Consider the following 22,293-nt stretch of genomic DNA (forward strand, 5'->3'; position numbering starts at 1 on the left):
TTTTGAAGCTTGTTTTTGGGTGCATACACATTTAAGATTGTTATCTTTTCTTCAAGAATTGACTTCTTTTTCATAATGCAGTATATCGTCTTTATCTCTGTTGATATTCCTTGTCATGAAGCCTACTTTGTCTAAAATTAATATAAATACATTGTTAGTGTTTGGATAATGTATCTTTCTCCATTCTTCTATTTTTAACCTAAATATGCCCTTTTATTTAAAGTGAGTCTCTCATAGACTGCATAAACTTGAATCCAGGTGGGTTTTTTTAAAGTCAATTCTGATCATTTCTGTCTTTTTAACTTGTATGTTTAGACTGTTCACATTAAAGATGATTACTGAAATGATTGGATTAAAATCTGCCATCTTAGTAGCTGTTTTTTATTTTTTCACTTGTTATTTATTTCTTTTTGCCTTTTCTGTCTTCTCTGGGTTTAATCCAACCTTTAAAAACTTTTTTAATGGTTGCCCTAGGGTATACCATAAAATTTTTAAAAATCAGAATCCACCTTCAAATAATACTGTCTTATTACACGTATAGTTACAAAATCTCTGAGTATATTTCCAATTTTTCTCTCCCTCTCATAATTTTACTTTTATATATGCTATAAACATAAAATTTATTGTTAATATTATTGCTTTAAATTGTCAGTTATTTTTTTAGAGAAATTAAATACGATAAAAATGATTTTATAAGCCCTTCATGTATTCCATTTGTGATACTCTTTGCTTTTTGGTGCAGATCTAATATTCTGAGGTATGTCATTTTTTCCTACCTTGAAGAATGTCTTTTAATATTTCTTATAAGATGAGTCTGCTGCTTATAGGTAGGTCCTTACATTTTTGTTTGTTGGACAAAGTCTTTATTGTTTCTATACTTTACGGCATTTCTTCTGAATGTAGAATTCTGAAGTAACATTTTTTCCCCTTTCAGCGCACTGAAGATATTCTATTTTACAGTTTCTTACAAAAAGTCTTCTGTAATTCTTATCCTTATTTCTCTGTAGGTAATGTTTCTTTTCCACTTCTTCTGTCAAGATTTTGTCTTTCATATGTCTTAGTGTTTTTGTTTAGTTATTTTATTTGTTTTGTTTTTGTTTTTAAATTTTTCTTGTGTTTCTCTAAACCTCTTGGATCTGAGGTCTGGTGTTTGTCACTAATTTAGAAAATTCTCAGCCATTACTTCTTGAATATTACTTCTGTCCATTCTTCCTTTTTTCTCCTCCTGAGAGTCTAAATTATGTATATGTTAGATCTGATATTGTCCGATAGCTCTTTGATACCTTGTGCTGTTTGTTTTTTTCCCCAACTTTTTTTTCTCCTTATGTTTCCGTTTGGGTACATTTTATTGATGTATAGTCAACTTCATTGATTCTTTCCTTAACTATGTCAAGTGTACTGATGATCCTCTCAAAGGTACTCTTAATACCTGTTACTGAGTTTTCGATTTCTAACATTTCATTTGATTTTCTTATCATTTTTAATTTCTTTATAAAATTATCTGATTGTGCATTTTATTTACTTTTCCCATTTGAATCTTTAATGTATTGATCATAGTAATTTTAAGTTCCCTATCTGATAAATCCAACATATGTCTGATTCTGGTTGTGATGATTGCTTTATCTTTCCAGACTATGATTTTTCTTGCCCCTTTGTATGCTGTATACTTTTGTTGTTGAAAGTTGAACATATTGTATATGAAAATAGATACTAAAACAATGTTTCTTATGCTCAGAGAAGAGCAAGACTTTCCTTTTTGCCAGGCCTTTGATGTGAGAGTTTGGGGTGTTCATTTAGGTTGATGCCCAGAGAAGGTCTATACCTTGTAGCTCTCTCAGCTGTATTACACAGCAGCTCTTGCTAGCATGGTGGTAGTAGATGGCAGAGGATTGACCTCTTTTGTTCTCATGAAGCCTCAATCTTAGATGGAGACTAGAAATCAGGGTCTCAGGTGTTCCTGCCCCTTCTCCAGCTGTAGTGCTGGCCTTAGCAAGTATTCTCATCCCTTCCCCAATGGAGAAACTTCTCCCCCTATCTCTCCACCCTCATTCTCCCCTTCTAGCTAGAGTTAATTTCTACCAATACTCTCAGGGTATAGTTTTGATCCTCTTTCTGCTATAGGTTAATGCTTTGTTGGGTAGAAGAGATAAAGGAGATCTATCAGGGTGACATTTGGACAGTGGACAATGGCTGCTGTTCTTCTTCCCCAGCTAGCACCTTACAGGACATTTTTTTTAGGATTCTCCCTGATCTTCCCTATGAGCACCCAGTGTTCCCAGAGGAAAAACCTGCAAGAGGGTATGAACCATCCTATGTCTGCAGCCCCCTGGGACTTCACACTTTAGTGCTAGCCCACACTTGGCCTTTAGAAATTCTTTAAACATTTCTGGTTTAATCTTCTTACCAGCTTGTATGGGTTTTGGCAGCATCTGTCTCAGGTAAGCAAATGCTTGAATCCTGTTTCTTCCTGTAAGCCTTTTAAAGTCTTGCAGCCTGCAGTATTAGTTCTCTGATAGGTACTATAAAAGTTGTTAATTTGAAGCTTATTCAGTTTTTTCTTCTTATTGTAAGGGTAGGAACAATGCTTTTTCCAGCTCTTAAATTTCTGGCTTTAACCACAACCATTAGTCATGTTTTAAAATTTAAAATTCCAGGGGTGCTTGCCTAGCTCAGTCAGTAGAGCATGCAGCTCTTGATCTCGGGGTTGAGTTCCACATTGGGTGTAGAGATAACTTAAAAATAAAATCTCGGGGCGCCTGGGAGGCTCAGTGGGTTAAAGCCTCTGCCTTTGGCTCAGGTCATGATCCCAGGATCCTGGGGTCAAGCCCCACATCGGGCTCTCTGCTCAGCAGGGAGCCTGCTTCCTCCTCTCTCTCTCTGCCTTCCTCTCTGTCTACTTGTGATCTCTGTCTGTCAAATAAATAAAATCTAATGTAGAATTCTGAAGTAACATTTTTTCCCCTTTCAGCGCACTGAAGATATTCTATTTTACAGTTTCTTACAAAAATTCTTCTGTAATTCTTATCCTTATTTCTCTGTAGGTAATGTTTCTTTTCCACTACTTCTGTCAAGATTTTGTCTTTCATATGTCTTAGTGTTTTTGTTTAGTTATTTTATTTGTTTTGTTTTTGTTTTTAAATTTTTCTTGTGTTTCTCTAAACCTCTTGGATCTGAGGTCTGGTGTTTGTCACTAATTTAGAAAATTCTCAGCCATTACTTCTTGAATATTACTTCTGTCCATTCTTCCTTTTTTCTCCTCCTGAGAGTCTAAATTATGTATATGTTAGACTATCTGATATTGTCCGATAGCTCTTTGAATGGAGCTAGAGAGTATTATGCTAAGTGAAATAAGTCAGTCAAAGAAGACAAAAAACCATATGATTTCACTCACATGTAGAATTTTAGAAACAAAGCAAACAGGCAAAGGAAAAAGAGAAGGATAAACCAAGATTCTTAACTATAGAGAACAAACTGATGGTTACAGAGGAGAGGGGAGTGGGGGGAATGGGTGAAAAAGGTGATGGGGATTAAAAACTACACTTATCATGATGAAAAATAAAAGAAATTTAAAAGTTTTAGGGGATTCTTATAATAGCCAAAAGACATTTTTCTAGGGATATTTGAAAACTAGAACTGGGAATCACTAATGAAGAGAGTATAAAAATGTGATGGGGTATTTGGGGCCACTTATTTATGTGTTTTTACATGTTTTCTGTATGTTTCTATTACTCAGACTTGGAGCTCAAGTGCCTCAAGTTTGGGGGATTGGTGGGGGGTGTGGGGAGTTATATGTGGGACAGAAAGGAGATGTAACTTCCAAGAACTTCTGATTTCTGTTTCCAGAACCCTGAGCCTATAGTAGAACTTAGAAGATTTGCAGGGAAAGAAGAGCACAAGGGTTTATAAGAAGCAAAGAGGGTAACAGAAGGACGAGACTCTTTCCCAGACTAGAAAGTACTTCCTGACGAGGACTGGAGATCAGGGGACATCTTGGAATAGAGCTGGAATGGGAGCCGCAGGAACCCATAAAGGAAGAGTTGCATGAGCTACGTAGACAGACAAGACCCCTAGGCTACCTCACAGAAGATTTCCCTGTCTTAGCTGTGACTTGGAAGCATAGAGTGCCACCAGTCCTGGAAAGCCCTTAGGACCAAAGATAATGCAAGTCTTAGCGGAAACCTATGGGACAAATGACAAATACCAGAGTGCTCCACCTCCACAGATAACGTCACACTGCAGAATATGCCGGATGCCCTACATGACCTTGGAGGGGGGTATTCAATAATGGCAGAGATTATAGTTTCACACGAGTTTGGAGAGATTGGAGTTCCAAGTCAATATAGTAGACTTCTGGAAAATGGAGATTTAATATTGCTTGCATGTCGTAATTTGTAGACTGAGAATCATGCCTGCTAATAAAGGATTCAATTCCCAGGGACCTGGTTACCATTCTGTTTTGTTGAAAATGTTTTGGATTCCAGTTACTAAAGATTTTTTTCCACTCTGGTGCATCTGAGGGCTTCAGTGTGCCTTCAATTCTAATGATTCCTTCTAGGGTGAGGTGGAGTAGGGTAGTGGAGCCTGCAGGGGAAAAGCACTTTGAATAAATCCCCCAGGTGTTCTGAAAATCCTCTCCCCCCTCCCTGCATTAGCTCCCCTTGTCTAGTGCTTCCCTGAGAATCCCTATTTTCTCTCTTGATCTTTCTGCAGTTTTTTCAATGAAGACACTGAAACAAAGGCACAATTTGACTCTTTTAAGCAGGAGGTGTGTTCTTAGAAAGGTTCATGTAAAAGCAAACCTGTTTCTGGGAAAACGCAGAGTGCTACATACATAAATTGAAATGGTTGCTGGTATTTGCGTTACAAACAACTAAAGAATATTTGTGGGAGAGGAGGTGGTGGGGGGATGGGGTAACTGGGTGATGGGCATGAAGGAGGTATGTGATGGAATGAACGCTGGGTGTTAGATGCAACTGATGAATCCCTCAATTCTACATCTGAGACTAATTATACCCTATATGTTAACTAAACTGAATTTGAATTAAAAATAATTTTAAAAAGAATATTTATGAATCTGTAGCTAGGAGAGAAAAAAAAAGTCCATGGATTTCCTCCTTGGGAAGTGGCCATTGACTTGGGAAACTGTCCTCCTCCTGACCCGGCCTCCTACCAGGTTGTAAGTAAGAAGGATCCTGTGAAACTCAAATAAGTATCTGCATGAAAATGTCCCCAAAGTGAATGATTTATTCATTTATTTATTTATTTATTTGACAGAGATCACAGCTAGGCAGAGAGGCAGGCAGAGAGAGAGAGGAGAGGAGAGGAAGCAGGCTCCCCGCTGAGCAGAGAGCCCAATACGGGGCTCTATCCCAGGACCCTGAGATCATGACCTGAGCCGAAGGCAGAGGCTTTAGCCCACTGAGCCACCCAGGTGCCCCGAAAGTGAACAATCTAGAGAATTACAGCAGTTCTCCCATTCAGTTCTGTGGACTGAGGCCCTGGTGGCGGTGTGTTGATGAGAGGTCCTTGACATCACCACAGCAGAGATGTGTGTTTTTAGCTGGTGTTTCTGCCATTGAGACCACGACTGACTGACTGGGCCTAAGCTTGAGGGGACAGCACATTTTGTCTGACGTTTTCCAGAGCTGCGGTCAGATGCCTGGTTGTGGGACTCATTTTCTTAGTTTGGGCCGTATTTCACCACCACAGAAGGCTCACAGGGACCCGGTATCTTAAAGCTGCTGCCTGGTTCTGATGTCTAATACAATCACAATACAGCGCTGCTTCTCTCCCCTGGGGCGTTGGGGGAAGGAAGGCCTGAAACCAGGAATCTCTTGGAAATGGAAGCAAAAAGCAAGAAGCAGGGAAGGGAGAAATGTCTAGAAATCTAGGTTAAAGTGTTCAAAGAGCATGCAAAGAGAAGGTTATCCTTGTGATTTGTTAGTGGAAGACAGAAAACCAGCGAAATTTCACCAGACGGGGTGGGTGTCACTGTAGACACACTGAGAGGACCTATTTGCTGCCCAAAGAGGCTGGGTGTGAGCTACGACTTGGACCTGCTAATGAGAGACGTTACCAGAAACAGAAGATGTCCCATTCAGAGACAGGATGAAATATTCTTGAGCGTTTATGTCATGTTGGTTAGGAGATCAAGCTCTGGAATTAAAACTGAGTTTGAATCCTAGTTCTGCCACTTCCTCGTTTTGTGACCTCCCAATACTCATGAAGATATACAAAGGGCTGCTGTGAAGATCAGATTAGGTAACAGAGCACAGAACCTGTGGAGATACGCAATAAATGTTAGAGATTGTTGGCCATGCTCTCCCTTTCTAAAATGTTTAAGCTACAGTCTATACTTTGTACCGTTACTCAAAGGTCACTTCCCCCTAGAAAAGGAATGTCTGTTGACATCCAGGGGAAGATTAGAGATTTGCATTTTTATTATTTCACTTGCTGAGGAGAGAGAATATCACGTTCTTTGGGGGATTTCTTGGGGTCAGAGAACCAGGTAATTTACATAGGAGTCCCAACCTACTACGGGACACTGGCTTGCCTGCTAACCCTCAGATTCTTGACAGAAAGTATGATCCAGTGTTTGATTCTCTTGGGTTCAAGGGACTCAGACTTATTTGGCAGTAGGGGGTTACTGTAAGAATAGATAGGAGAGTAAGAAATGACAAGGAGCCATCTCAGCAGCCACATAGCCATCCCTCCTGGAGAACTGCCGGGACATTCATGACTGTACAGAATCTCAGGTCTCGGGGGCCCTCTGACCCTGGTCATCTCATTGTCCTCTGATTGCTCCTGACACTAGGGTCTCCATCGAACAGCTGGCCTGCCGCCCTGTCAACTTCTACATTTGCTACTCTAGCTCCCCTGTCTCCTGGAGATTCATGCACAGGAAAGAATCAGCCTGGGATGTTTTGTTATCTTCTGATATATTCGGCTTCTCTTATGGTGCTGAGTTCTCACTCATGGGAAGCACTAGCATCCCAAAAATGCATAAAGAAGGGGACCCAATTCTTCCATAAAATGATGACTTGCTGCTTTTTCCTTGGTTTTGCTTTGTAAATTATTAAGAGAGTCTTAAATTTAATGGTCGCCTCCGCCAGGATACTAGCCTAGGCAACTTGGATTTGAGACTCCTATCCCTTAGGTACAGATGGAAGATCTGCAATAAAACAGATGAATTTTCTGTTCTCATTACACTCCACATTAGCTCATATGCTAAGCTGAAAATCCACATTTCCAGTTTGGTAGCGTTTTGCTTTCAGGATAAACTTCAGGCTAGTGACTGTTAATTTATTTGTTCAAGGAGAAATGCAACAATTTATGACAAATACATCAAAGGCTCTCCTGGCATGAAAAGATGGAGAACTGACTCATCAGGAGGGACTCTCAGGAGACTGTCACCTGGGCATTCCAGCAGGAGGGGAGGAATAGAACCTACGTGACCAGCATTTATTACATCACCTTTACTTAGTGAATGAAAGATGTCATTTCAGTTTTATAGAGAATTCACATAAAGGCTGATCTAACATCCAAATGAATTTCTTTCTTGGTAGTTCTCTAGGTTGCAAAATTTCTAAGTGGTAAAATGACCAGTACCTTGAATTTAAAAAAAAAAAAAGAAAGAAAGAAAGAAAGAAAATCAGCAAAAAAACTATTCAGCCCTGTAGTGATAACAACTACAAATTTATGGGATGAAACAACAAAAAAATCCCCAGATTTAAGGATAATTTTACTCCAAACTACCAGTTAAATATATAATTATGTAATCATATATGTAAATCTGGGTCTCCTTTTACTTTCAGTGCCCCTAGTTCAAACATAAACGGTATTTTTAGTTCTTGTGTTTCCTTTTTACCAGGCTTGATCAGTGAACAAGAAAGTCTTATCAATCATCTACTTGTTGGAAAGCATGGAGCTTTGAACCACATAGCTCGTTTCAAAATTAGAAATGCCCCCACTTAGGGGCCCATGTCAAGACTTTCAGGAGGCAGGTGTCACTACATCTTACGTCTGACATGTGTCTTTGGTTAAAAGCACTAAGAAATGTTCCTTGAGATGGTGTGAGTGGGGAAAGTGATAAAAATTGTATTGTTTTTTTAATGAGTAAATTACAATTCATATTTGCTAGAAAGCACTATAGCTCTTTCTCTCTTAAATAAGGTATTTAAGAATATTCTAGAATATTTATAAAACAATTATTTTAAGAGCAAAGCACATTTTTTTTTCATTGACACATTCTAAAGATGCATCCTGATGGAATATTTTTGGTGACAGAAAATTATTTTATTACTACTACCACTAATCACTAACATTTATTGAGGGCTTACTACTTGCCAGGCATTGTTCTAAGATCATTACACAATTCCCTCATTGCAACAATGGTAGGAGATATTGTCCCAATTTCTCAGATAAGGAATCTTTATCAGGGAAAAAAGAGCATAAGTTCCCAGCCCACAGACTTAGGATTGAAGTGGAGAAAGGATGAACTCAAGTGCTGACCCTGAGCCACACACTTAAACACACCACTGTGCTGCTACCTACCCAAGTCCAGGTTCACGGGGAGGAGGGAGGTCTTTCACAGGTTGTCTGGCATTGAGATAAAAATCCACTGTAAGTTGTATCCTGGAGCTTGTCTTCATCCTCACCCTTGATACCATCCTAGGAACTTACCTGGGATGGCCCTACAATTTCACTTGGTTTAAGACTCACTCATGGTGAATGGTTGGGAAATGTTAATTGCATGATCTAGGTGAACTCATTATAAGGGAAAGAGTTAATGTGCTCCCTCCCTAGGGGTATGTACAAAATAGATAGTTGAATATTAGTTTAATTGAATGAAAGGCAGCCATTATGGTTTCACAAGTGCTACGGAGAAACAATTGCAGAAATCAGACAGATGGAGATTTTAAGAATATGTTTTATTAATGATAAAGCTGGATTGAAGAGTAGAGCTTCATTGTGGTCACAGTCAGACTCCCCAGTGCTTTTTTCCCAAGTCTAAAACTTGGCGCATCTCCCCGAAAGGGGGGGCTAGCCCTGTAGAATGTAGGTGCAGAGCAAAAGGACTGCGTCTACTTTGTTCCTCCATTGAAACACAGCGAGAGCTAGGACTTTAGAGCTGGCCCTAGCAGCAGGAGGACTCTGACCTCTTCCTGCCTGCCACTGGGGAAGGAGGAAATAAGCAAAACACATCCATCCTCTGCCAAGGAGATCCAGAAAAGAAAGAGAAAGAAAGGGCGGAGTTTCCTGCTCAGTCCTTCTGACTTACCAAGCAGATGAGGGCGTACTTGGCCCTCATGGGAGAGTAAGCAGGGTAAGAGAGGGGCTGCAGCCACTTGCCAACACTTTCACAAGGGTCAGAGTTCCCATGATTTGGTCTGAGGCCAGACCCCTACAAGGGAGAGAAAAGATTCTCTCCAATGGCAGAGATTGTGCTGAATGCTCTGAGCATGCTGGTTGCTGCTTTTGGCACTGAGTTCTTACTCAGGTAAAACAGGGACACAGATCTAATGCACGGAGAGGGAAGGCTCTTGAAGGGTTTATTTTTCTTTGGGGTTGATTTAAGGTTTGACCATAACCTCATGAAATAGGAGATATGAATCCAGCTGGCAGCAGCTAAGTAGCTGGGAACGCACCCACCATGGCATCCTAAAATCATTTCTGTCCAGGGGAGAAGCTGGCTATTTTCTGTGTCTGCGAAGCAGCAGCAGCCTCTTTAAAATAAGGATGCATCAGGGGCGCCTGGGTGGCTCAGTGGATTAAGCCGCTGCCTTCGGCTCAGGTCATGATCTCAGGGTCCTGGGATCGAGCCCCGCATCGGGCTCTCTGCTCCGCAGGGAGCCTGCTTCCTCCTCTCTCTCTCTCTGCCTGCCTCTCTACCTACTTGTGATCTCTCTCTCTGTCAAATAAATAAATAAAATCTTTAAAAAAAAAATAAGGATGCATCAGATTGAGGGAGCCTTTGATTAATACTGTATTATTTCTGGCACTTTAGGAATTCGATAATGGAGGAACCCAACCAAGTACAACTAGTTGCACATCAACTTGACTTGATAGTTCATGTGGCAAGGATGAACATGTAAGAATTTACAACCATTCCTCTCCCCACACTTTGAGGACAATTGTCCCAGCAGCTCAGGGAAGTGGGTAGAAAGTAGAATTGGGAGAAAGTGAAAAGAAGTGACTTGATTTACATAGGAAAAGGCATGGAACCACCTAAGGGAGCAAAGAAAAGCTCCAGGGCCCAGAAGGATCCCAAGAGTGGGGAAAGGAGGGAGTGTCGGGTCGGAGAAGCAGCCCTGGGCTGGAGATTTTGCAAGAGTGGGAAAGAGAAATTTGAGTAGCTTCTGTGTGCTGTGTGTGAGATTTGGGGGAGAACAGAATGGAGAAGCTGATTTGTAGCAAGTTTTCAATAGTTCTTAGTAATTCTTTCTTACCTACATCAAGGAAAGCTTGACTAAAGATCTTTTGTCGCTCTTCAGGATTTTGAAGTGGGATCTATTTTTTTCTTGGATAAGTTATTATGAGGGCATAGGCTTTAAGGAATGGCAAAGAAGCCCAGATTTATTTGGATCTACCTTTCTTTCTTTCCCTCTTTCCTTCAGATTTTACTTATTTATTTGAGAGAGAGAGAAAGAGTACATGTGTGTGCAGGGGGCAAGGGCAGAGGGGGAGGGAGAGGGAAAGAATCTCAGTCAGGCAGACTCCATGCTGAGCACGGAGCCCGATGTGGGGCTCAATCCCATGACCTTGAGATCATGACCTGAGCTGAAACCAAGAGTCGGAGGCTTAACCGACTGTGCCACCCAGTCGCTTCTGGATCTTTCCATTTGGATATTTCTAGGCTGACTCACCCTGTGGTTACTGACGCTGAGATAGCCCACAAAGTCTAAAGTGGTCATTGTTGAAAGGATGTATCCAGGAGGTGACCCCCCTGCACAGCGGGATATGACCGAGGCTCAAGCACAGAGCTGTGACAGGGATACGTTAGCAGGTGGCCCTCAGCACAAGCCAGAGATCTGATGGAGAGGGACCTTTCTCATCACTCCTTACCAACACACTTCTTGCTGCCTACCAGTGGGCTTCCCTGGCCAAGACTTGTGAACGGTCACTGGCCCATCATCTTTGGGCCTTCTGTTTTGAAAGATGTTTGCTGGAGAACGGCCTGCAGCTGAGCTGAGGCTCTAGCCGCTGGGTCCAGGGTCGTTGAAAGTCACTGAACTGGGATTCAGAAGTGCCCCGCTTCGGGGTCAAGCGCTGGTGCTGGATGGCACTACTTGCTTGGCTTTGGTTTTCTCAGCTGTGAGATAACAGTCTTGAGTAGATGCTACCAGTGATCCCTTTCAGCTCCAACACCTCATGTTAACTTCCCAGGTCCTCCTTCCTCACTGTGGCCGCTGGTCCCAGTCTGTCCTGACCCGGAGGCTGGAGCGGCCAGCTTCCCTTCCCCAGGCGGATGTTCATTCTGCTCACATCGTACGGCTCCCAATCAGACCTGCCTGGGAGTCAGCAAGGACAGCAGGGCCACGGACTAGAGCACGGAAGCCGCGTGCTCCTCTATGGTGAACTCTCAGCCAGATGGGAGGAGGGAGAGGGCGTCTCCTCGGTGACCCGGCGCTCCGGGAGTCACAGCCCCTCCTTGCACGCACGCACACACACACACACACACACACACACACACACACACAGAGTAGCGCGTGTCTAGTAGCTCAGACAGCTTGCCTAGCAGGAGGCAGCTTTGGTTTGTTGGTTTGTTTGTTTTTTTTACAGATGCTTCTCAGAGCCAGCAAAACAGCAACTGGGTAAATATAGGAGGATGACGCATCAGCTCCGCGTGGACGTGCCCGCACAAGCGCGCATGCACAGACAAGCCTGCAAGCCGCACACCACCACGTGGCCCTCAGCCCCCAGGAACTGATGCTCAGGCTCCTCGAGCCAGAAACTCTGAACGGAACGGGGCGTCCTCCGAGAAGCCTGGGAGGAGGCCGCGAGCTCGGTCGTGCCCTCAGCTCCTTGGAGCATCGTCAGCGGTCGTCCTCGGTCGTCCCTGGCTATATATAGCCCTGCTGCCTGCAGCGCACCTGCCTTCTTTGTGAATGAAATCCCGGACGTCCTTCCCGGCTCTGTCAGAGCAGCAGTGCAGGGGCGTTTGAAAGTTTTGGAAAATGACTGGGGGGAAACAGAGCAGGTGTTTTGCTCATTGTGAAAGGCAAACGCCGATTTGGAAGGTTTCGAGGTAGGGAACGTGAGCCAAACTGAGGACGGCCAATTTTTAATTACCAGCACAATTAGCAGCCTGGCTTAACAAGCCTGTTTTGTCAAGCTCTGTTTAAGGATTAGGGTGTTGCGGCAATAGTACCAAACAGGTGAACGGAGCAGTGATCATATCCCACTCTTGAAAATCAGTGTTCTGCCTCTACAGTCCTGGGCGGCCACCAGCAAGCATCTGACTCTCTCTTTCTGGCCCTGACTGAATTGGCATAAGGGCAGGGATCAGATCTCTGTAAGGCCATCTGCTCTGTGGTGGATCAGTCCATGTTAAGTGAACTATATTAAATGAATGTGTTGTACATCAACATTAGCTTCTTGGGGTAAAACAAAACAGAGTCTCTCTGTCTTCTTATCATCCCTAGTTGTGACCACTATTTGAAATTTTGAACTATTTAACGGAAAGGCATATGACTCTAAAGGTTACTCAGTAATATCTCCTTGGGGACAGGATTTCTGTGGGAGACCCACTAAGAGCATCCATTGGGCCTTAGAATGCTTTGGTGTGAGCCTCTTTGGTAAAACTTGTGTGTGCTTTGCTCTATTACTCAAATAAGGCCTAAGAGAATCAGACAAGTCAAGAATGCTCCTCCGAGGTGTGCGAGGTCTCCAAGAAACAATAGAGGCCCAGAAATGACATCAGAGGACCTTTGTAAGGAACTGGACACTGGAGAGTTCTGGGCCATCAGACTTTGCCTCTGGAATTGAGTCAGAGGAGCGGAAATCATAGACTGGTCATTTCCTGCTGAGCCTTCACTGAGCCTGAAGCCCTCTCATTGGGCCAGACAGGTGTTGACTGAGTCTTCTCCTGAGCTAACCTGAGGGCAGTCATGGTGGAAGGAGTCTCAGACCCCTCAAGAGAGACCTCAGCAACTCCCCAGCTAAGCTGTGATCCTGATTTCAGCTCTTCTACTATAGGACGGGTGGTGGACAGAGTATTGTTAATTGCAGAGTCTCTAAGAAGATCATGTCCCAAAATATTGCCTCAAAATATTGGATATTTGATTCCACCAGTTTGAATCCATTTGCAAGTGAGAGGCATTGCTTTCCTTTGAGGGTTGTCTGCAAATGTTGTATTGCTTATCAAGGGAATAAGCTATCATTCCCTACCCTTCCACTACTGATATCTACAAATGTACAAACTTCCTTGCCTATGTTTCCTTACCAACTGGCTTCCAGTTAGGTTAGGCCAGAGAGAGGCCTCAGCAGGATGTCAAAGGGCAGGCGAAGGGGCGAAGTGGTGGTATTTCCACCCCTCTCTTGGCCTCAGGTGCTGTCTTTCGTGGTGTCCGTGTTTCCTTTATGGGCCCAGCTCCTATCACGCAGCTTGACCATGGCTCCATGTCCTCCAGGAAGTCCAGGCTCTTCCCCCTTGGTGTCTCCAGCTCCAGCTGTTGCTAACCGCTGCCTCAGCAGCTGCTGTTGGCTCCTCTCTCCTTCCAGCCCATTTGTGGCTAGTTCCCCTATTAATTCCCTTTAGTGAACTACCTGACTTGGGCTGTTTTCTTGTCTTGACTCTGACTTATTCCGAGGGTTAGTATATAAACATCTTATAAGTAATGATTTTTTTTTTTTTTCTACAAGACCTACAATAGCAGGGAAGTCCTAGGGAGCTCAAAAGAGAAGGGCTCAAAGTGGGAAAAGGGTGAAGACATTTCCCCAGGTCTTCTCTGCCTTATCTAAGCTCCCTCTGACTGTGCTGTCGTGGAAGCCACAACCCAGCAGCCCCCTTCCACCAGCCTGACTTGTTACTCTCAGATTTTTACACCATAGAGTTTCTGCCCCAGTGGAGATCTGTTTGCTGACGCCCGTGATTCATGAGCTCCCAGCTAAACACTCTTGCCCATCCATCCTCCTCGCCTAGAAGAACATCTCTCTTCCTCACCTCTCCTCTTTGGCTCTTTCTTTGCAATCCTGCTGAAAGCCTGAGGTCTGAGCACTCTGTCACTGTTCCATGCCCCGCCACAAGTTATTTATGCACTCTGAGCTCTAATGCTCTTGCGCTCTTCTGTTTATTTCTGTCGGACATCTTGTCCTTTTAATTACACGTGTTTTCCTATTTGGCCAATGGAATTTTTTTTTTAAGATTTTATTTATTTATTTGACAGAGAGAGATCACAAGTAGGCAGAGAGGCAGGCAGAGAGAGAGTGGGAAGCAGGCTCCCTGCTGAGCAGAGAGCCCAATTCGGGGCTCGATCCCAGAACCCTGGGATCATGACCTGAGCTGAAGGCAGAGGCTTTAACCCACTGAGCCACCCAGGCGCCCCTGGCCAATGGAATTTTAAGGTCTGTGCAGCTACAAGACCAGGTGTACTGTGTCTTCTGCTGCCTGTTCCTACCCTCCCCTCAGCTTCGCCAGTCACCGGCAATTATAACATTTAGCATTGCTCTAGTGTGTTCAACAAATATTGATATGTCGCCTAAACAAATTCCCTCAGCTACGAAGACAGGCTTATATCTGTTTGTCAGGACAACATGGTTTTGGGGGGAGCAGCGCTGGCCGGAAGAACTTCAGATCTGTCCTCTCTTTGACGGACCATCCCCAGTAGAATCCAGTCTCCAGGCATGAGGTTTGCTCAGTCATTATTTTTATTTCTCCCTGGGCCTTGCGTGTTTAAACTACATTTGGAACGCAGTTGTTTTCCCCCCCAGCCCAAACCTCCTGAAGGGGATTCTTGCTGATGGCATCTGTGGCAGAGACGAGCTCATGCCTGAAGGGATAAATTATTTATGGTGAATGGTGCCCTAATGGATTATGTGATCGATAATGCTTATAATAGTACAGCAGCAGACAGATCACAGAAGGGCTAGAACACGCATCTACATCATTCGGAGGAGATGGGGTCCACCAGACGGCAAGAAGAAAAAGGGGGTGTTCATGACGTCAACCTCAAAACAGTGCTGGATGAGGAGAAAAGTGCAGCATCCTTTTTTTCTTTTTTTTAATTTAAAGGGACAGATCAGCTTTTAATCATGGGATCACTGTACAAAATGTCCCACCAGTATCCACTTACCAGAGACCAGGCTTATTTGGAGGTAATCTAGGAGCACTTCTAATCTAGGAGAGAGTCTCCCCAGATTTCGAAAAAACCCTGTTTCTCCCTGTGTTTCGGTATATGGCCTGCCTGCCAGTAACGAAGACATTAGTATCTGTTGCTTAGTGTTAATTGCTTCACTGTAGGGCTTAGCTCCAGTTCCTAAGCAACATCCAATATCTCAGCAGGCCTCTTTGTGCAGACATGATCCCAAGTTTAAACTTTCTCAGGATTGCTCTTTTTGCCTGCTGGAAACCTCCACTGGAATCTCCAGCTGCAATTTCAAACTCGACATGTCCAGAACCAGGGCATTATGTCACCCCTACCTCCTACCTGCTATGCCTCAGCCCATAGCACCCACCCACCACAACCACCCCCCCCCCAAATCCCTGTCTTTCCTCTTTATCTACTGATGTCCCATCAATGGCACCAGTGTCCTGTGGCTCCCCGTGCCAGGGTGCCATATTCTTCCTGCTCAAGGCCCAGCTCAACTGTCCCTCCTTCCTTGAGACCGCCCCTCAAATCTGAACCCTCATGGTATTGGGTTTCTCCCACGGCACTCATTATCTTCTAGCTGATTTTTATGGATATGTGTCTGTACATACATCATCTGTCAAACTAGCGTGAGCCCCTTTAGGGCATGGACAGTACCTTAATCATCTTTAAAGGTCCTAGAGAGACTGGGGCTATGGTACGCTTAGAGTTTGTTGAATAAAGGGTTGAAGAACAGACAGTAGAAGCGGGCAGTGGTGGTGACGCAGGCAATGTTTGCTTTCAGCGGGAAGGGATTAAGTCATGTCAGGGGAATTCTAGGTGAAAGTTCTCCAGACTCTGTTTCATGAGACAGAGCTCATTTACCCTTTCCTGGGTTCTAGAAGGTATTTCAGAAAGACAGTAAGAGTTCCTAGTACTATTCCCACAGTCCAGTTGGCCCGAGGAACTCAGAAGACAATTCTGTAGAAAGGAGAGAGGAACCTGGGCTCTTCGAGGCTGGTTTGGGTGTGAAGAAGCCACGTCAGACATTTCTAAGGCTCCAGAGCTCTCCAAAGGAAAGGAACAGATCAGGATTTAAACCAGAAGCACTGCAAAGGATTGAAGGTCACCACAGTCAGTGGCTTCTCACCTCACTCATGTGCTCCAGTGACAAAGCAAGGTTGGTGACAGGACCACAGGACCTGACCACACTTCCACACATCACAGGGTTTGTCTCGTCTTTTTGAACTGAGAGGCTTGTCTCAGTAGACGTAGAATAGAGGACACAGAAAGACGAAATTATTTACAAAATGACTTTCACATAAAATTCATGTAAGTTCCTATCTTGTAGGATATTCAATAAGTGGCCACCTTCTCTGCCCTGCTTCAGTTGGCGCAATCCACAGTACAAATCCTAGATGTAACTCTCAAGAGAAAACCTCCGAGTAATCTCAAAAGAAGGCTTTCCTTCAGGCTATCAGAAAGGGGCAGTCATGGGTTTGCAGGCATTTTCCCAGTCAGTACAAACATCACACTGAGTTCCAACATGTGTGGCAAAAATCTGTCCTCGTTCCTAGGCACCAGAAGACTCAATTGTTGCGGTGAGAACTTTCATTTTGTATTTTCTCACTTGGGTGCAATTAAGTTTTCAAACATAAAATTGAGCTAATGTCATCCTTGAGCACTTTAGTTAGTCTTTTTTTTCTTATGAAGGAAACCACCCTTGAATATATTTGGCTGTGTGATTGCGCAGTCAAATAAGGACAGATTTAAATATTCAGCTGGGTAACTGCATCTACAGTCTACCTTCATTACTGGCTCCCAACGCTCTATGTGGATAGGAACACCTACACCTTCATAATGTCTCTTGGTGTTCAATTTGGTTTCTTGTGAATGACATAAGCATTACTTAGCAGATTTATTTCCCCTCCTAATCTTAGCAAATCACCTGATTTTCATTGAGGACGATATCCATTCTGGGGATACTGTTCAGGATGACTTCAGGATTAGAAATAGTATCTGGCTTATTTTTAGAGCATTTTACCTAAGGCTGTTACATATGAATGGGAAAATGAAAACATGCGGATAGTCAACCAGCTGTACATGGTTTTACGTTGGTTCAGTGCCCATGCCAAAAACCAAATTTATAGTTCCTGATTATTCTCTCAATTCCTCCCCCAGTTATTTAAAGATAATCTCAGAGGACTCTATTTCCTTAATACCTTTCGGCAACAAGATTCTCCTTTCCTGTATAGTTTATCTCATGGTCCATAGTAGTGTTCAACAATAAATCATTGATGAGGACTTGAAAAAAAATGGGGAAAAAAAATGAAATGACAAAGACTTCCTTGACCTTCTGTGGTCAGGATGGGCAATGACCTTGTCTCAAAGTTTTATAATCTGAAAAAACCCAGCTGATAAAAACCATTGAGAAATCAAAAGCTTATTTCGTGTGCTTCTTTTTGCAATTAGGCTTTTTTGGGAAACATAAGTCTTTGGGAAAAAAGTGATTATGCAGTTCTATGGAGGGTTGACAGTGTACGAGAAAACATGTACTTCCATTACCAGAGTTCCACTGTAATTGTTTGTAACTATGCAGTGGAGGCCCAGGCTCTCTTTTGATGATAACCAGAGCTAGACAGGATAAGACAAAGATCTTACTAGAAGAAAATTCTTAGGACCCTGACCTCACTCCCAACAAGAAACGGTGTGGATGACAGAGTTCTGGGAGGCACTCAGCAGGAATCTCTCTCAAGTCAACAGCACAACTGCCATCTCTGAGGAAAGCTATGATTATGAGCTTGACCTGCTCTGGTAAATAAAAGGGTTATGAGATTGTATGGAGGAAGGAAGAGTTGGTTGGATTGAAGATTTCTGAACCTATCAGTATAGAAATGTCAGAGGGAAGATACTTTCCAATTTCATATACTCCACCCCCCGCTGACTTTGCAGAGATGAACTGAAGATGGTTTTTTGTTTGTTTGTTTTTTTAAGATTTATTTATTTATTCGAGGTGGGGGCAGAGGGAGAGAGTCCCAAACGGACTCCGTGCTGAGTGCGGAGGCCCTTGAGGCCCGATCTCACAACCCTGAGATCATGAACTGAGCCAAAACCAGTAGTCAGAAGCTCAACCGACTGAGCTACCCGGGTACCCCAAAGATGGATTCTTTTTTAGCTGAAAGGCCCTAGAAGGAAATTTTAACATCTTACTGTTTTAGAACTTACAAGAAGTAAAAAGGAAAGGACAACAGAGTTCTGTGTACTGTACATTCTTCATCGGATGCAATAATCCTCACCTAGGACTTCACCTCTGGTCCCACCTGAAATTATTCTCCATCCCCAGTTCCGCTGTTGGGTGATGACTATCCTTCTGCCTGGACCACAACCTAAATACCCTCACTGTGTTTTGGTAAGCTTGGCTCATGGCTCATGTCTTTTCCTCAGGCCCCAGTTTTTTGCAATGTGTGTAACGTGAGAAGATGGCTGCGTCAGCCAACCAGCTCCTCAGGCTTGATCCATTGATAAAAATGTCACCGCCATTAAGGAAGTGCCAGCCCTCCATCCTGAGGTGGTGGCTTGCTCTAGAAGAAGGCTGCCTTGCCTGTATACATGATATGTTTGAGGACAGGACGTGAGGAATATCTCATTTGAAAACACGAGGTTAATCCATTTCCTTAAAGCCACTTAGACACTAAAGAGCAAAAGCAGAATTCCCACTGGCACTGTTGGCATTTCCTGCCTCAGAATGATTCCCTTTCAGTCAACAAAGCGAATGCTTTATGGGGCCCAGGCTTGGCTTGAACAGCACAAGAGAGACCAAAATATCTTTCAGCAGAACCTTCCCGGCACAGACAGTCCTCCACCCACAGGCTCAGTAGGCCTTAGTTCCTTCCCCACCCCCACATGCCCAGCATAGCTTCCAGGCTTTCTCTTCAGTGCCACTCTGAGCCTCTGCCAACGTCCAGTGATGAGGCTGACACTGTTAGTGCTGATTATTCATGTGCTGTGCCTTCCGAGCTGGGGCCGGGCGCCGCCAAGCACCTGGAAGAGAAGCCCACTTCTGACTGCTAGTGCCTCTGTTTTCTGCAAAAACCTGGATGGTGCCTGTGAGTGTGCAGACATGGGCTTTCCCATGCCTACCCACTCTCTCAAGGAGGGTGGGCAGAGATGAAGAAGCCGGAGAAGGAGGAAGGGAGGGAGGGAGGTCAGGTAGATCTAGCATGTCTCTCTGACACTCCAGCTCTCTTCATACATGAAACGATTCTGGTCACTGGGAGCATGCTGCGGTCAGAGAGTTTTGCTCACAAATATAGCAGAGAAGTTCTGATGGGCTCACCCAACCTGTTGCCTTCCTGTTGCCTTTTTCTCCCGGGCCCACGTCTAGATGACATTTCCCATCCCTCTTCAATTAGATGGAGCCTAACTCATGTGGTGAGGTCTGAACAGTGAAAAATGAGAGGAAGTGGTGTGTAGTACCTCCAAGGAAGGCCCGTAAAGACCTCCCGCTCCATACTGCAGGCTTGCTCATCCCTGTTACTGGGCTCAGTGTCACCCAGGGTGAGCTTGGGAGCCATGCACTAAAGGCAGAGGCTAGGTCCCCTGTGACTCTGGGGAACAGTGGACCAAGGAGTGAAGGAAATCACCTTCACTGCATCAAGGCCTGGAGACCTAGAGGTTGTTGTTACAGCAGCTGGCCATACTTATCCTAACTAACACGACCATCTCCTTCCACACCAGTCCTCAAATTGTGCGGCTGCTGCTCTCAATTTTTTATATTTGAAATAAAGTCTCCCAACTAATGGATCTTAAAAAAGGCAAATGACATTGTAATTCTAAGAGCAGTACTCAGATCCTTTGGTCTTTGATTTCATCTGTATCCAGGACTGCCCAGAGTAAGTAAATTCCCTGGTAACACCTTGATATTTCTCGTTTAATCACAGATTTAAGCTATAGTAATATTTGTTGATATAGAGTCTGACCAGGGTTCCATTTAGCTTCTAACTTTAAGAAATTCCCACTGGCAGCTGAGGAGTTTTAATTCCTTGAAAGGGAAAAATAAGAAGAAAAAAAAAAAGGAAAATTATGGGGGCAATTATGAACTGACTTCTTTTTTCCTCATAAATTCACGTGACTTCTGAGTCATTAGTTAGCATTACATTTGCATGTATAAGTTTCTTGCCAACAAGGTCTATGCTTTCTAATGCTGTATATCTCTCGCAAGGGCTAACACAATATTTTACAATTTGATCACTATTTTATTTTGTTAAGATTTTATTTATTTATTTGACAGACAGCAAGAGCAGGAACACAAGCAGGGGGAGTGGGAGAGGGAAAGCAGGTGTCCTGCTGAGCAAGAAGGCGGTGTGGGGCTCGATCCCAGGACCCCGGGATTTTAACATGAGCCAAAGGCAGATGCTTAATGACTGAGCCACCCAGGCGCCCTGATCATGATGTTAAAATAAAATCAGTCTGTCCACCTTTTCCTGGCATTCCTTGGACTTTCCCGATCTTCAGGCATTTTTTGCATTTTTAGCCTCAAGAAAAGGATAGCATAGTGGAAATTAGAGAAAAGAGGAATAACTGATTAGGTAGGGGGAGGAAGAAGGTAGGAAAAAGCCCCAAGGACCAGAGGCTGGTGGGTCCCTGAGGAACATTCCTCTGACCCTTTTCCAGACTTCAGCCCAGCGCGGGACCAGAGAGGAAGGACAGATCCCCTCTTAACACACCTTGGTTTGTTCTGCCTAGAGAAGGAAAGGACCTGCCTTTCAGGTTCCCAGCTAGAGCCCAGGAAGCAACATGCTCCCACAAAATAATGCTGTTCTCATGCCCCAGCATGGTGTGGGACGCTGGTAGGATTATGTTAGTGGTTTTAAAAAAAAAAAAAAAAAAAAAAGAGGGAAGATTTTGCACAGCCTCTCAGTGATTTCTGAGGTCCGGAATTGTGTAGCAAAACAGTGAACTCCCACACAGTGAACTCCTCTTGGTCCTTCCAGGACCAAGAGGTCCTGGAAGTAGCAGAGAGAGAGCTGGATGTGAAGGAGTCTCATGGTCAGGCACAAGGGGTGAGTCAGCAGCCACCTGCTGAACCAATAACAGAAGACCAGATGGCAAGGTGGACACCTCGGGGGAGGCCAGCATGGATGGTGAGTGATTCCGAGGACCAGATGTCCCCTCCAATACATGGCACTATGTCAGCCTCCAAAATTTAGATGCAATCCAGGGAAAAGTGGGAGAGGAGAAGCCAGATTAACTGAAATTAAATTTCTGCAACCCCAGAGGAATGGAGGCTTAAAAAGGAAAAAAAAAGGAGGGGGCGTGAAACAAAGCATTATACTTCTGCCACACCTGAATATGTGGAAGGAAACTGATCCGTCTTATGTTTGATCCAAGAAACGGGGGTTTCTACTGACTTTAAAGAAGAGGAAAAGCCTACAACTAGTGATTTCAGAAACAATGACAACTTCATTCTCTCCCCTCTGTGCTTACGTGTGGGTTTCCACCCTTCCCATATTCCTCCCACTTTGACTGAAAAATTTCCTCTTAAAATACACGTGCTATGGAGAGATGTTAACCTGACTCGTCATTTAGTCCTTAACGTGAGTCGGTTTACCCTGTGTTTTCCTGACAGCAGAGTGCAAGCGAGGACTGTTTCCTAGAGAGGAGAAGGAGGGGAAAGGGGGCGAGGGATGGACAGCGAGGAAGGAGGGGGTGGGAGGAGAGGAGAGGATGAATGAATCAAGGGGTAAAATCCTGTGCAAAAAGAAAAAAAAAGGAGAGTCGTACTTCTGAATACAAACTTTGCTTGCCTCGTCCTTTTGGGGAGGAACAGCCATAGGATAGAGCTAAGCGTGCGCTCTTACAAACAGCCCCGCTCCTCCCCATGCTGGCGGCCCTTCCCCGGGGAGGAGCGGCGCTCTCTGTGATTCATCTGTGTGGGCCGTGGCAACAGATACTAAAAGCAGCGCTCATGGAGTCACCAGACCTCATTCCCTCTGCCTAGCTCCCA

General features: G+C 44.0%; 1 long non-coding RNA gene across 1 annotated transcript in view; it reads left to right on the plus strand.

Annotated features, from left to right (window-relative positions):
• Window positions 1–13,777, plus strand: part of LOC123937161 — a 57,879-nt gene extending 44,102 nt beyond the window's left edge. The window contains exon 3 of the long non-coding RNA XR_006817427.1: window positions 11,782–13,777. This is a non-coding gene — a long non-coding RNA (uncharacterized LOC123937161). The remainder of the gene's footprint in view (window positions 1–11,781) is intronic.
• The last annotated feature ends 8,516 nt before the right edge of the window (window positions 13,778–22,293 follow it).

Source organism: Meles meles, chromosome 2 (genome assembly GCF_922984935.1).
Source record: "Meles meles chromosome 2, mMelMel3.1 paternal haplotype, whole genome shotgun sequence".
NCBI lineage: Eukaryota > Metazoa > Chordata > Mammalia > Carnivora > Mustelidae > Meles > Meles meles.